This window comes from Engystomops pustulosus, unplaced genomic scaffold (genome assembly GCF_040894005.1).
Source record: "Engystomops pustulosus unplaced genomic scaffold, aEngPut4.maternal MAT_SCAFFOLD_211, whole genome shotgun sequence".
NCBI classification, from domain to species: Eukaryota; Metazoa; Chordata; class Amphibia; order Anura; family Leptodactylidae; genus Engystomops; species Engystomops pustulosus.
Window position 1 is genome coordinate 112,501 of NW_027285091.1, and position 11,143 is coordinate 123,643.

Below are 11,143 nucleotides of genomic sequence, written 5' to 3' on the forward strand. Positions count from 1 at the left end.
ATGCCATACCCCGAGCAGCCTGTCGGCCCCGCTCCTAGCACGCTGGCAAGCAATGGAGTCTTCCCCGCGGCAGCCACCGCCCTCGCCCTAGCCTCGCCGTCGGTCGATGAAGAACGTCGTTCGCCCTTCCTCTGCTCGGGATTTTGAAACGGCCTGGCCTTCGCCTACTCCGTCGGGCAACTGCCTTCCGCCAGCCCCTTCCCTCGAATCCCCTTCTTCCATTTTAGACCCGATCAGGGGATTGGTCAGCCCAGCCCTGGGGTAAGAAGAGGGGTTGGGGTCGGTTCGGCTTCGGGTGCCCCGCTCGGCCAAAGGTTCCCCTCGCTTTGGAAGCACGCGAGGTCGCGGAGGGTGTCGGGGTTATTTTCGGCTCCCTGGCTTCGCGGGAGCGGCCTTCGGCTAGGGCCGAGACCGTCCAGCCCGCGCAGATTTGGACCGGGGTCCGGGGCGAGTACCTGCCTCTCTCACGAAGGGAGTGTCACCGGTAAGAAGCCTCTTCCCACGTCTGCTTGCCGACTTACGCTCGCCCCGACGAGAGGCCCAACCGAAAGAGTGGAAAGGGGCAGAGATTTCCAGGGTCGCCCCACCAGGGATGCAATTCCCCAGTGCAGGCTGTCGGCCCTGCCCCGAACCTACTCGGTGGTTTGAAGGTTAACCTCTTGGGGAAAAGCAGCGATTCGCCTCGCGGTGCGTGCCTCCGCGGATCTAAACCCCCTCGATCGATGTGGGGCCAGAGGACCCCTTTTCCCCGTACGAAACGGCCGGCTCACCATGGGCTCGACATCCGTGGGTCGGAGAGTTGAGCGCTTACGCGCGGCGGGACCTTATAACCTGCAGCGGCTGAGGAGCGAAGATTTCCAGGGTGGGCCCCCGGGGATGCCATACCCCGAGCAGCCAGTCGGCCCCGCTCCTAGCGCGCTGACGAGCAATGGAGTCTTCCCCGCGGCAGCCACCGCCCTCGCCTCGCCGTCGGTCGATGAAGAGCCGAGTTCGCCCTCCTCTGCTCGGGACTCGGAAACGGCCTGGCCTTCGCCTACTCCGTCGGGCAACTGCCTTCCGCCAGCCCCTTCCCTCGAATCCCCTTCTTCCATTTTAGACCCGATCAGGGGATTGGTCAGCCCAGCCCTGGGGTAAGAAGAGGGGTTGGGGTCGGTTCGGCTTCCGGTGCCCCCGCTCGGCCAAAGGTCCCCTCGCTTTGGAAGCAGAGGGTGCCGGGGTTATTTTCGGCTTGACGCCTAGTCCGGCCCCTGCCGGTTCCCGTGGAGGCCCGCGGTCAAAACCAGCTCCCCGGCTGTCGGAGCCGGAGCCCCGCAGCCCGAGCGGACGCACCGAGTCCCTCATGTAAGGGATAGCCGCCCCTACGGAACGGCCCGGACTGGGACCAGGCACCCCCAGGCGCCGAAGGGGTGGGTCGGCCGTGTTGCCGAAGCTTAGCCGGCGCTGATGACCGCAGCCCCTAACGATGCCCACAGGCGGGGGAGCCAAGGAGAGCACTAGGAAGACGTGGCGGGGTCGGACGGCTCAATTTCCAGGGTGGGACCCCGGGGGTTCAGTACCCCGGGCATCCGGTCGGTTTCGCCGGCGCGACCCCAAGCCTTCCACGGCCCCCTTCGTGGGTGCAGGGATACCGAGCAGGGTGCAGGCTTAGACGCCAATTCCCCAGAAGTTTTAGGGATAGGGTTTGTCCGGGCGCCACCGCAGCGACAACCTCGCAAGAAGCTCTCTTCCACAAAAGCACGGGCAACGTTCGTGTGCGAGTGTTGGTCTCCCATGGTCTACCGACTCCCCCGGGCGGCCCAAGCGTTACGCCCACGGCCGGGCCCTCGAGCAGGCGCACCCCTGGTGCCTCTCGTAAGGGAAGGCTACGGTCCTCAACCCCTCGTATGGCGGGGAGGGCGCATTTGAAACGCTAAAGGACGAGCCCTGTTCGGGACCTGGCGGGGATCCGCGGATTGGCGAGAGGGATGGGTCTGCCGTTGGTCAGAGGGGACGCACCCCTGGGACGCAGTTTGGCATTAGCGACCGATGGCCCATCTACGACCATGTACTCCGGGAGCGCCAAGGAGGACGCGGGTGGGCTTTGGGGGCAGACTCAATTTCCAGGGTCTGGGCGCCGGGGGTGCAATACCCTTAAGCGCTCATGTCGGTTTCGTCTGCCGCCCGCCTCTGGCCCGGCTCCTAGTGACGGGTGCTGTGAACGTGCGATCGTGCTTGCGGTTGAAGAGTTCAAAGGCTACCGCTGGGGATAACACGCCCGGGGAATTTAGAAACCCCCCCTCCGCTACAATCTCTGCTTCTGCCGGACTCGGAGGGGAGCCGCCCCGGGGGCGACCGCTCCCTCTCCTCTTCCGCGGCGTGCCGCGCGCTTCGCCGTCAGCAGCGGAGCGAACCTTTTTCTCGGTCCGCAGCTCTTCAGGCGTAGGCGGGCAGCGCTAACAGGGTACACTGGGGACCACTCGACCGCAACCGCTCCTCCGACCGACGAGCATACCTACCGCGGATACGCCACGGTGGGTCTAAGCCTCGTCGCCGCCGCGAGGAGCAGGCGGGAGCCGTCCCTTTTCGTGCTGCGGAAATAAACCGTGGACACAGAGGTGTGTCTGCGCTCTCCGACCGGGCGGGGGGCGATTGGACTTGCCCGAGGGACACTAGGCGAGGCGCTGCCGCGGGAGCCGGAGCTCCGCGCTGGACGCTGCCGCCGCCGCCGCCGCCCCCCACCCACGGTACGGTGGAGTACGCCCGTTCCATACGCTTCGTAGCAAACCTCAGCCGAAGCAGAGAGTCCTACCGCTGTGGCAGGAGCGGGGCCGTGCGAGGACCACACTGGCACCGCGCTACACAACCTTAGGCAGAGGACGACAGCCGCTCACGGGGAGCGGGGGATTGATGCGCGACCAAGACTGAGGCTAAGGAACGCTTTACCATAAACCGGCCGGGGCCAATACCCCTGACCGAGCAAAGTGCCCTGCCCCGCCGGATCGCGCTGTGTCAGATCGATCAAAAGAGCGGAGAGCCGAGACTCTACCGCTGGGAGTTTGTGGAGAACGGCCTGGCTTGCGTCCCGTCCTCCCGCCCTCGACCTCACATGGCTAGCCTCACCCGCCGGGAGCCACCCCATTGGGGACCGTAGGGCGGAGAAGGGGTCTCCGCGTCCGGAATTTACTTGTGGAGAACGGCCTGGCTTACGTCCCGTCCTCCCGCCCTCGACCTCACATGGCTAGCCTCACCCGCCGGGCGCCACCCCATTGGGGACCGTAGGGCGGAGAAGGGGTCTCCGCGTCCGGAATTTACTTGTGGAGAACGGCCTGGCTTACGTCCCGTCCTCCCGCCCTCGACCTCACACGGCTAGCCTCACCCGCCGGGCGCCACCCCATTGGGGACCGTAGGGCGGAGAAGGGGTCTCCGCGTCCGGAATTTACTTGTGGAGAACGGCCTGGCTTACGTCCCGTCCTCCCGCCCTCGACCTCACATGGCTAGCCTCACCCGCCGGGCGCCACCCCATTGGGGACCGTAGGGCGGAGAAGGGGTCTCCGCGTCCGGAATTTACTTGTGGAGAACGGCCTGGCTTACGTCCCGTCCTCCCGCCCTCGACCTCACACGGCTAGCCTCACCCGCCGGGCGCCACCCCATTGGGGACCGTAGGGCGGAGAAGGGGTCTCCGCGTCCGGAATTTACTTGTGGAGAACGGCCTGGCTTACGTCCCGTCCTCCCGCCCTCGACCTCACATGGCTAGCCTCACCCGCCGGGCGCCACCCCATTGGGGACCGTAGGGCGGAGAAGGGTCTCCGCGTACGGAATTTCTTGTGGAGAACGGCCTGGCTTACGTCCCGTCCTCCCATGGCTAGCCTCACCCGCCGGGCGCCACCCCATTGGGGACCGTAGGGCGGAGAAGGGGTCTCCGCGTCCGGAATTTCTTGTGGAGAACGGCCTGGCTTACGTCCCGTCCTCCCGCCCTCGACCTCACATGGCTAGCCTACCCCGCCGGGCGCCGCTCCATTGGGGATACGGTACGGCAAAGCGCGACGCCGCACGATGCCAACACTTTGTGCAAAAACCTGGCAGAGTCGACCAAAACCTCGCTTCTTTGACCGGTATTTTTGATGCTTTTCTCTGCCGCCGAAGGTGCACTGAGGGTCGGATCGCCCAAAATTTTTACCGGTCGTTTTGGTCTGCGGTTCTTCCGAGAGGTGCCCGCCTGACAGTTCTTTTTCAGCAGCCTCCGAAAGGCCATCCAGCGGGCAAGCCAGGGGTTGGCAGCCGCCGGCGGTGAGCCTTCCCCGGCCGGGGCAGACGGCTCCGACCGCAAAATTTTTTCGACTTTCGCCGAGGCCAAAACCCCATGCACTTTTAAAGCCTGCCCGCAGCGCCGTCTCCTGTCAGACGTCCCTTGCCGCCTGCGGTGGTCCTCGCCCGGCAGAGAGAAGCCGGAGTCGCCCCCTCTCCGGTTCTTTTTCACCATTCCGGAGCTCTGAAATCTGCCGGACACCGAGTGACCGAGGACGCTTCCAGGAGGGCGGCAGCGAGAGGCAGAGTGCCACCGGTCGGGTCGCCGGTTCTCCCACACTTTGAAAATTTTTCGCTTGTTCTGGTGGGATGGAGAGAGAGCGTGGCTTATGCGCCCTCTGCCCCGCGGTCCGCCCTGGCTGGCCTTACGCCGGTGGTTCGACAGGCCACCGGCACCTTGTACGGCGGGGACGGCGTGGCTTATGCGCCCGTCAACCCACCTACTCGCCCCGGCTAGCCTTTTACCCGGAGGGCGCCACGCTCCGGGTACCAGTGAGCGGCACGAACCCAGTCATACCATGCCGCTCACCTCGCGCCCTCTCCGGCCTCCGCCGCGGAGACCTCCCGCTAGGACCTGCGGGGGGCGATTTCTGCCAAAATCTACAAAGTCCCCGATGGTTAAGGACGTAGACTGTTGAGCGGGACCTACACACTCTTGTAGCCGATGGGGCTCGCCATTTCCCGCAGAAAATGGACCACCTCCCGCAGAGGAACATGAAATGCCCCTTCCCGCGGGACCCGAAGGACCGCTCTGTCCGAGCAGGCCTCCAGGACCACGGCACGCAAAAGCGACTCAGTCCCGCTGGCATTACGGATCTGACTTAGTGCAAAAACCAGGCAGAGTCGACCAAAACCTCCCTTCTTTGACCGGTGTTTTTGTTGCTTTTCTCTGCCGCCGAAGGTGCACTGAGGGTCGGATCGCCCAAAATTTTTACCGGTCGTTTTGGTCTGCGGTTCTTCCGAGAGGTGCCCGCCTGACAGTTCTTTTTCAGCAGCCTCCGAAAGGGCATCCAGCGGGCAAGCCAGGGGTTGGCAGCCGCCGGCGGTGAGCCTTCCCCGGCCGGGGCAGACAGCTCCGACCGCAAAATTTTTTCGACTTTCGCCGAGGCCAAAACCCCATGCACTTTTAAAGCCTGCCCGCAGCGCCGTCTCCTGGCAGACGTCCCTTGCCGCCTGCGGTGGTCCTCGCCCGGCAGAGAGAAGCCGGATTCGCCCTCTCACCGGTTCTTTTTCACCATTCCGGAGCTCTGAAATCTGCCGGACACCGAGTGACCGAGGACGCTTCCAGGAGGGCGGCAGCGAGAGGCAGAGTGCCACCGGTCGGGAAGCCGGTTCTCCCACACTTTGAAATTTTTTCGCTTGTTCTGGTGGGATGGAGAGAGAGCGTGGCTTATGCGCCCTCTGCCCCGCGGTACGCCCTTGGCTAGCCTTACGCCGGTGGTTCGCCAGGCCACCGGCACCTTGTACAGCGGGGACGGCGTGGCTTATGCGCCCTCTGCCCCGCGGTACGCCCTTGGCTAGCCTTACGCCGGTGGTTCGCCAGGCCACCGGCACCTTGTACGGCGGGGACGGCGTTGCTTATGCGCCCGTCAATCCACCTACTCGCCCCGGCTAGCCTTTTACCCGGAGGGCGCCACGCTCCGGGTAGCAGTGAGCGGCACGAGCCCAGTCATACCATGCCGCTCACCTCGCACCTTTTCCGGCCTCCGCCGCGGAGACCTCCCGCTCTGTTCTGCGGAGAGCGATTTTGGGCAAAATCTACAAAGTCCCCGATGGTTAAGGACGTAGACTGTTGAGCGGGACCTACACACTCTTGTAGCCGAAGGGGCTCGCCATTTCCCGCAGAAAATGGATCACCTCCCGCAGAGGAACATGAAATGCCCCTTCCCGCGGGACCCGAAGGACCACTCTGTCCGAGCAGGCTTCCAGGACCACGGCACGCAAGAGCGACTCAGTCCCGCTGGCATTACGGATCTGACTTAGTGCAAAAACCTGGCAGAGTCGACCAAAACTCCCCTTCTCTGACCGGTATTTTTGTTGCTTTTCTCTGCCGCCGAAGGTGCACTACGGGTCGGATCGCCCAAAATTTTTACCGGTCGTTTTGGTCTGCGGTTCTTCCGAGAGGTGCCCGCCTGACAGTTCTTTTTCAGCAGCCTCCGAAAGGCCATCCAGCGGGCAAGCCAGGGGTTGGCAGCCGCCGGAGGTGAGCCTTCCCCGGCCGGGGCAGACAGCTCCGACCGCATAATTTTTTCGACTTTCTCCGAGGCCAAAACCCCATGCACTTTTAAAGCCTGCCCGCAGCGCCGTCTCCTGTCAGACGTCCCCGCCGCCTGCGGTGGTCCTCGCCCGGCAGAGAGAAGCCGGAGTCGCCCTCTCTCCGGTTCTTTTTCACCATTCCGGAGCTCTTAAATCTGCCGTACTCCGAGTGACCGAGGACGCTTCCAGGACGGCGGCAGCGAGAGGCAGAGTGCAACCGGTCGGGAAGCCGGTTCTCCCACACTTTGAAAATTTTTCGCTTGTGCTGGTGGGATGGAGAGAGAGCGTGGCTTATGCGCCCTCTGCCCCGCGGTACGCCCTTGGCTAGCCTTACGCCGGTGGTTCGCCAGGCCACCGGCACCTTGTACGGCGGGGACGGCGTTGCTTATGCGCCCGTCATCCCACCTACTCGCCCCGGCTAGCCTTTTACCCGGAGGGCGCCACGCTCCGGGTAGCAGTGAGCGGCACGAGCCCAGTCATACCATGCCGCTCACCTCGCACCTTTTCCGGCCTCCGCCGCGGAGACCTCACGCTCTGTTCTGCGGAGAGCGATTTTGGGCAAAATCTACAAAGTCCCCGATGGTTAAGGACGTAGACTGTTGAGCGGGACCTACACACTCTTGTAGCCGAAGGGGCTCGCCATTTCCCGCAGAAAATGGATCACCTCCCGCAGAGGAACATGAAATGCCCCTTCCCGCGGGACCCGCAGGACCGCTCTGTCCGAGCAGGCCTCCAGGACCACGGCACGCAAAAGCGACTCAGTCCCGCTGGCATTACGGATCTGACTTAGTGCAAAAACCTGGCAGAGTCGACCAAAACTCCCCTTCTCTGACCGGTATTTTTGTTGCTTTTCTCTGCCGCCGAAGGTGCACTACGGGTCGTATCGCCCAAAATTTTTACCGGTCGTTTTGGTCTGCGGTTCTTCCGAGAGGTGCCCGCCTGACAGTTCTTTTTCAGAAGCCTCCGAAAGGGCATCCAGCGGGCAAGCCAGGGGTTGGCAGCCGCCGGCGGTGAGCCTTCCCCGGCCGGGGCAGAAAGCTCCGACCGCATAATTTTTTCGACTTTTGCCGAGGCCAAAACCCCATGCACTTTTAAAGCCTGCCCGCAGCGCCGTCTCCTGTCAGACGTCCCCGCCGCCTGCGGTGGTCCTCGCCCGGCAGAGAGAAGCCGGAGTCGCCCTCTCTCCGGTTCTTTTTCACCATTCCGGAGCTCTTAAATCTGCCGTACTCCGAGTGACCGAGGACGCTTCCAGGAGGGCGGCAGCGAGAGGCAGAGTGCCACCGGTCGGGAAGCCGGTTCTCCCACACTTTGAAAATATTTCGCTTGTGCTGGTGGGATGGAGAGAGAGCGTGGCTTATGCGCCCTCTGCCCCGCGGTACGCCCTGGCTAGCCTTACGCCGGTGGTTCGCCAGGCCACCGGCACCTTGTACGGCGGGGACGGCGTTGCTTATGCGCCCGTCATCCCACCTACTCGCCCCGGCTAGCCTTTTACCCGGAGGGCGCCACGCTCCGGGTAGCAGTGAGCGGCACGAGCCCAGTCATACCATGCCGCTCACCTCGCACCTTTTCCGGCCTCCGCCGCGGAGACCTCACGCTCTGTTCTGCGGAGAGCGATTTTGGGCAAAATCTACAAAGTCCCCGATGGTTAAGGACGTAGACTGTTGAGCGGGACCTACACACTCTTGTAGCCGAAGGGGCTCGCCATTTCCCGCAGAAAATGGATCACCTCCCGCAGAGGAACATGAAATGCCCCTTCCCGCGGGACCCGAAGGACCGCTCTGTCCGAGCAGGCCTCCAGGACCACGGCACGCAAAAGCGACTCAGTCCCGCTGGCATTACGGATCTGACTTAGTGCAAAAACCTGGCAGAGTCGACCAAAACTCCCCTTCTCTGACCGGTATTTTTGTTGCTTTTCTCTGCCGCCGAAGGTGCACTACGGGTCGGATCGCCCAAAATTTTTACCGGTCGTTTTGGTCTGCGGTTCTTCCGAGAGGTGCCCGCCTGACAGTTCTTTTTCAGCAGCCTCCGAAAGGGCATCCAGCGGGCAAGCCAGGGGTTGGCAGCCGCCGGCGGTGAGCCTTCCCCGGCCGGGGCAGAAAGCTCCGACCGCATAATTTTTTCGACTTTCGCCGAGGCCAAAAGCCCAGGCACTTAGAAAGCCTGCCCGCAGCGCCGCCTCCTGTCAGAGGTCCCCGCCGCCTGCGGTGGTCCTCGCCCGGCAGAGAGAAGCCGGAGTCGCCCTCTCTCCGGTTCTTTTTCACCATTCCGGAGCTCTTAAATCTGCCGTACTCCGAGTGACCGAGGACGCTTCCAGGAGGGCGGCAGAGAGAGGCAGAGTGCCACCGGTCGGGAAGCCGGTTCTCCCACACTTTGAAAATTTTTCGCTTGTGCTGGTGGGATGGAGAGAGAGCGTGGCTTATGCGCCCTCTGCCCCGCGGTACGCCCTGGCTAGCCTTACGCCGGTGGTTCGCCAGGCCACCGGCACCTTGTACGGCGGGGACGGCGTTGCTTATGCGCCCGTCAACCCACCTACTCGCCCCGGCTAGCTTTTTACCCGGAGGGCGCCACGCTCCGGGTAGCAGTGAGCGGCACGAGCCCAGTCATACCATGCCGCTCACCTCGCACCTTTTCCGGCCTCCGCCGCGGAGACCTCACGCTCTGTTCTGCGGAGAGCGATTTTGGGCAAAATCTACAAAGTCCCCGATGGTTAAGGACGTAGACTGTTGAGCGGGACCTACACACTCTTGTAGCCGAAGGGGCTCGCCATTTCCCGCAGAAAATGGATCACCTCCCGCAGAGGAACATGAAATGCCCCTTCCCGCGGGACCCGAAGGACCGCTCTGTCCGAGCAGGCCTCCAGGACCACGGCACGCAAAAGCGACTCAGTCCCGCTGGCATTACGGATCTGACTTAGTGCAAAAACCTGGCAGAGTCGACCAAAACTCCCCTTCTCTGACCGGTATTTTTGCTGCTTTTCTCTGCCGCCGAAGGTGCACTACGTGTCGGATCGCCCAAAATTTTTACCGGTCGTTTTGGTCTGCGGTTCTTCCGAGAGGTGCCCGCCTGACAGTTCTTTTTCAGCAGCCTCCGAAAGGGCATCCAGCGGGCAAGCCAGGGGTTGGCAGCCGCCGGCGGTGAGCCTTCCCCGGCCGGGGCAGACAGCTCCGACCGCATAATTTTTTCGAACTTCTCCGAGGTCAAAATCCCAGGCACTCCGACGGAAGGTCCGCCGCGCGTCTCCCGTCTGACGTCCCCGCCGCTCGCGGTGGTCCTCGCCCGGCAGGGAGCTGCCGGATTCGCCCTCTTACCGGTTCTTTTTCACCTTTCCGGAGCTCTGATATCTGCCGCACACACAGTGACCGAGGACGCTTCCAGGAGGGCGGCAGCGAGAGGCAGAGTGCCACCGGGCGGGTCCTCGGTTCTCCCACACTTAGAAAATTTTTGCGCTTGTGCTGGTGCGAGGACGTAGGTCTTTCGACCGGGGCAAGCCTGGAGGGCGGTAGCCGGGATTGGCGCCCTATTCCCGGCTAGCTCTCGGAGGCTTCACCCGGTTGGAGGTTGGAGCTCCGACTTCCATGGGCATGTTCCTCACCGGGACCTACGACCAAGTGTGGCCGAGGGACAGTGACACATTCCCGGGTAGCCTGAGTGGCTGCTCCCGCTGAGCTACTTCCATGGGCACTATTCCTCCCCGGGACTTGCCGCCAAGTCTTGGCCGGGGGACAGTGACACATTCCCGGGTAGCCTGAGTGGCTTCTCCCGCTGAGCTCTTACTTCCATGGGCATGTTCCTCACCGGGACCAACTACCAAGTGTGGCCGGGTTTCGAGCTCCAAACTCGGCTTGCACTTGGTCGCTTGGGGGGTCCCCTCCGCTCCGGGAAGGGCGCCCTCCAGCGGGCAGACGAGGGTACTTCTAGTCTGCCCGAGCTCCATGGGGCCCCTCTCGCCCCTAGGCTCCCCGCCCAGGGTTCCAGGGTCCCGGATAAAGCCACCCTGCCGAGTTCGGTATAGGGTACCGGGCCTGGCTGGAATCACGCCGGGATCGGTGAGACCTCCTCGGCCGCGGCTCAGCCTCCAAACTCCCTTTCGCGGTTCTCTTCCCTTCAACTTCCATGGGCATGTTCCACACCGGGACCTCCGACCAAGTGTGGCCGGGGAACAGTCACCCATGCCCGGGTAGCCTCAGCGGCTGCTCCCGCTGAGGTCAACTTGGAGGTTGGAGCTCCGACTTCCATGGGCACTATTCCTCCCCGGGACCTGCCGCCAAGTCTGGCCGGGGGACAGTGACACATTCCCGGGTAGCCCTGAGCGGCTGCTCCCGCTGAACTCTTACTTCCATGGGCATGTTCCTCATCAGGAACCAACGACCAAGTGTGGCCCAGGGACAGTGACACATTCCCGGTTAGCCTGAGTGGCTGCTCCCGCTGAGCTACTTCCATGAGCACTATTCCTCCCCGGGACCTGCCGCCAAGTCCGGCCGGGGGACAGTGACACATTCCCGGGTAGCCTGAGCGGCTGCTCCCGCTGAGCTACTTCCATGGGCACTATTCCTCCCCGGGACTTGCCGCCAAGTCTTGGCCGGGGGACAGTGACACATTGCCG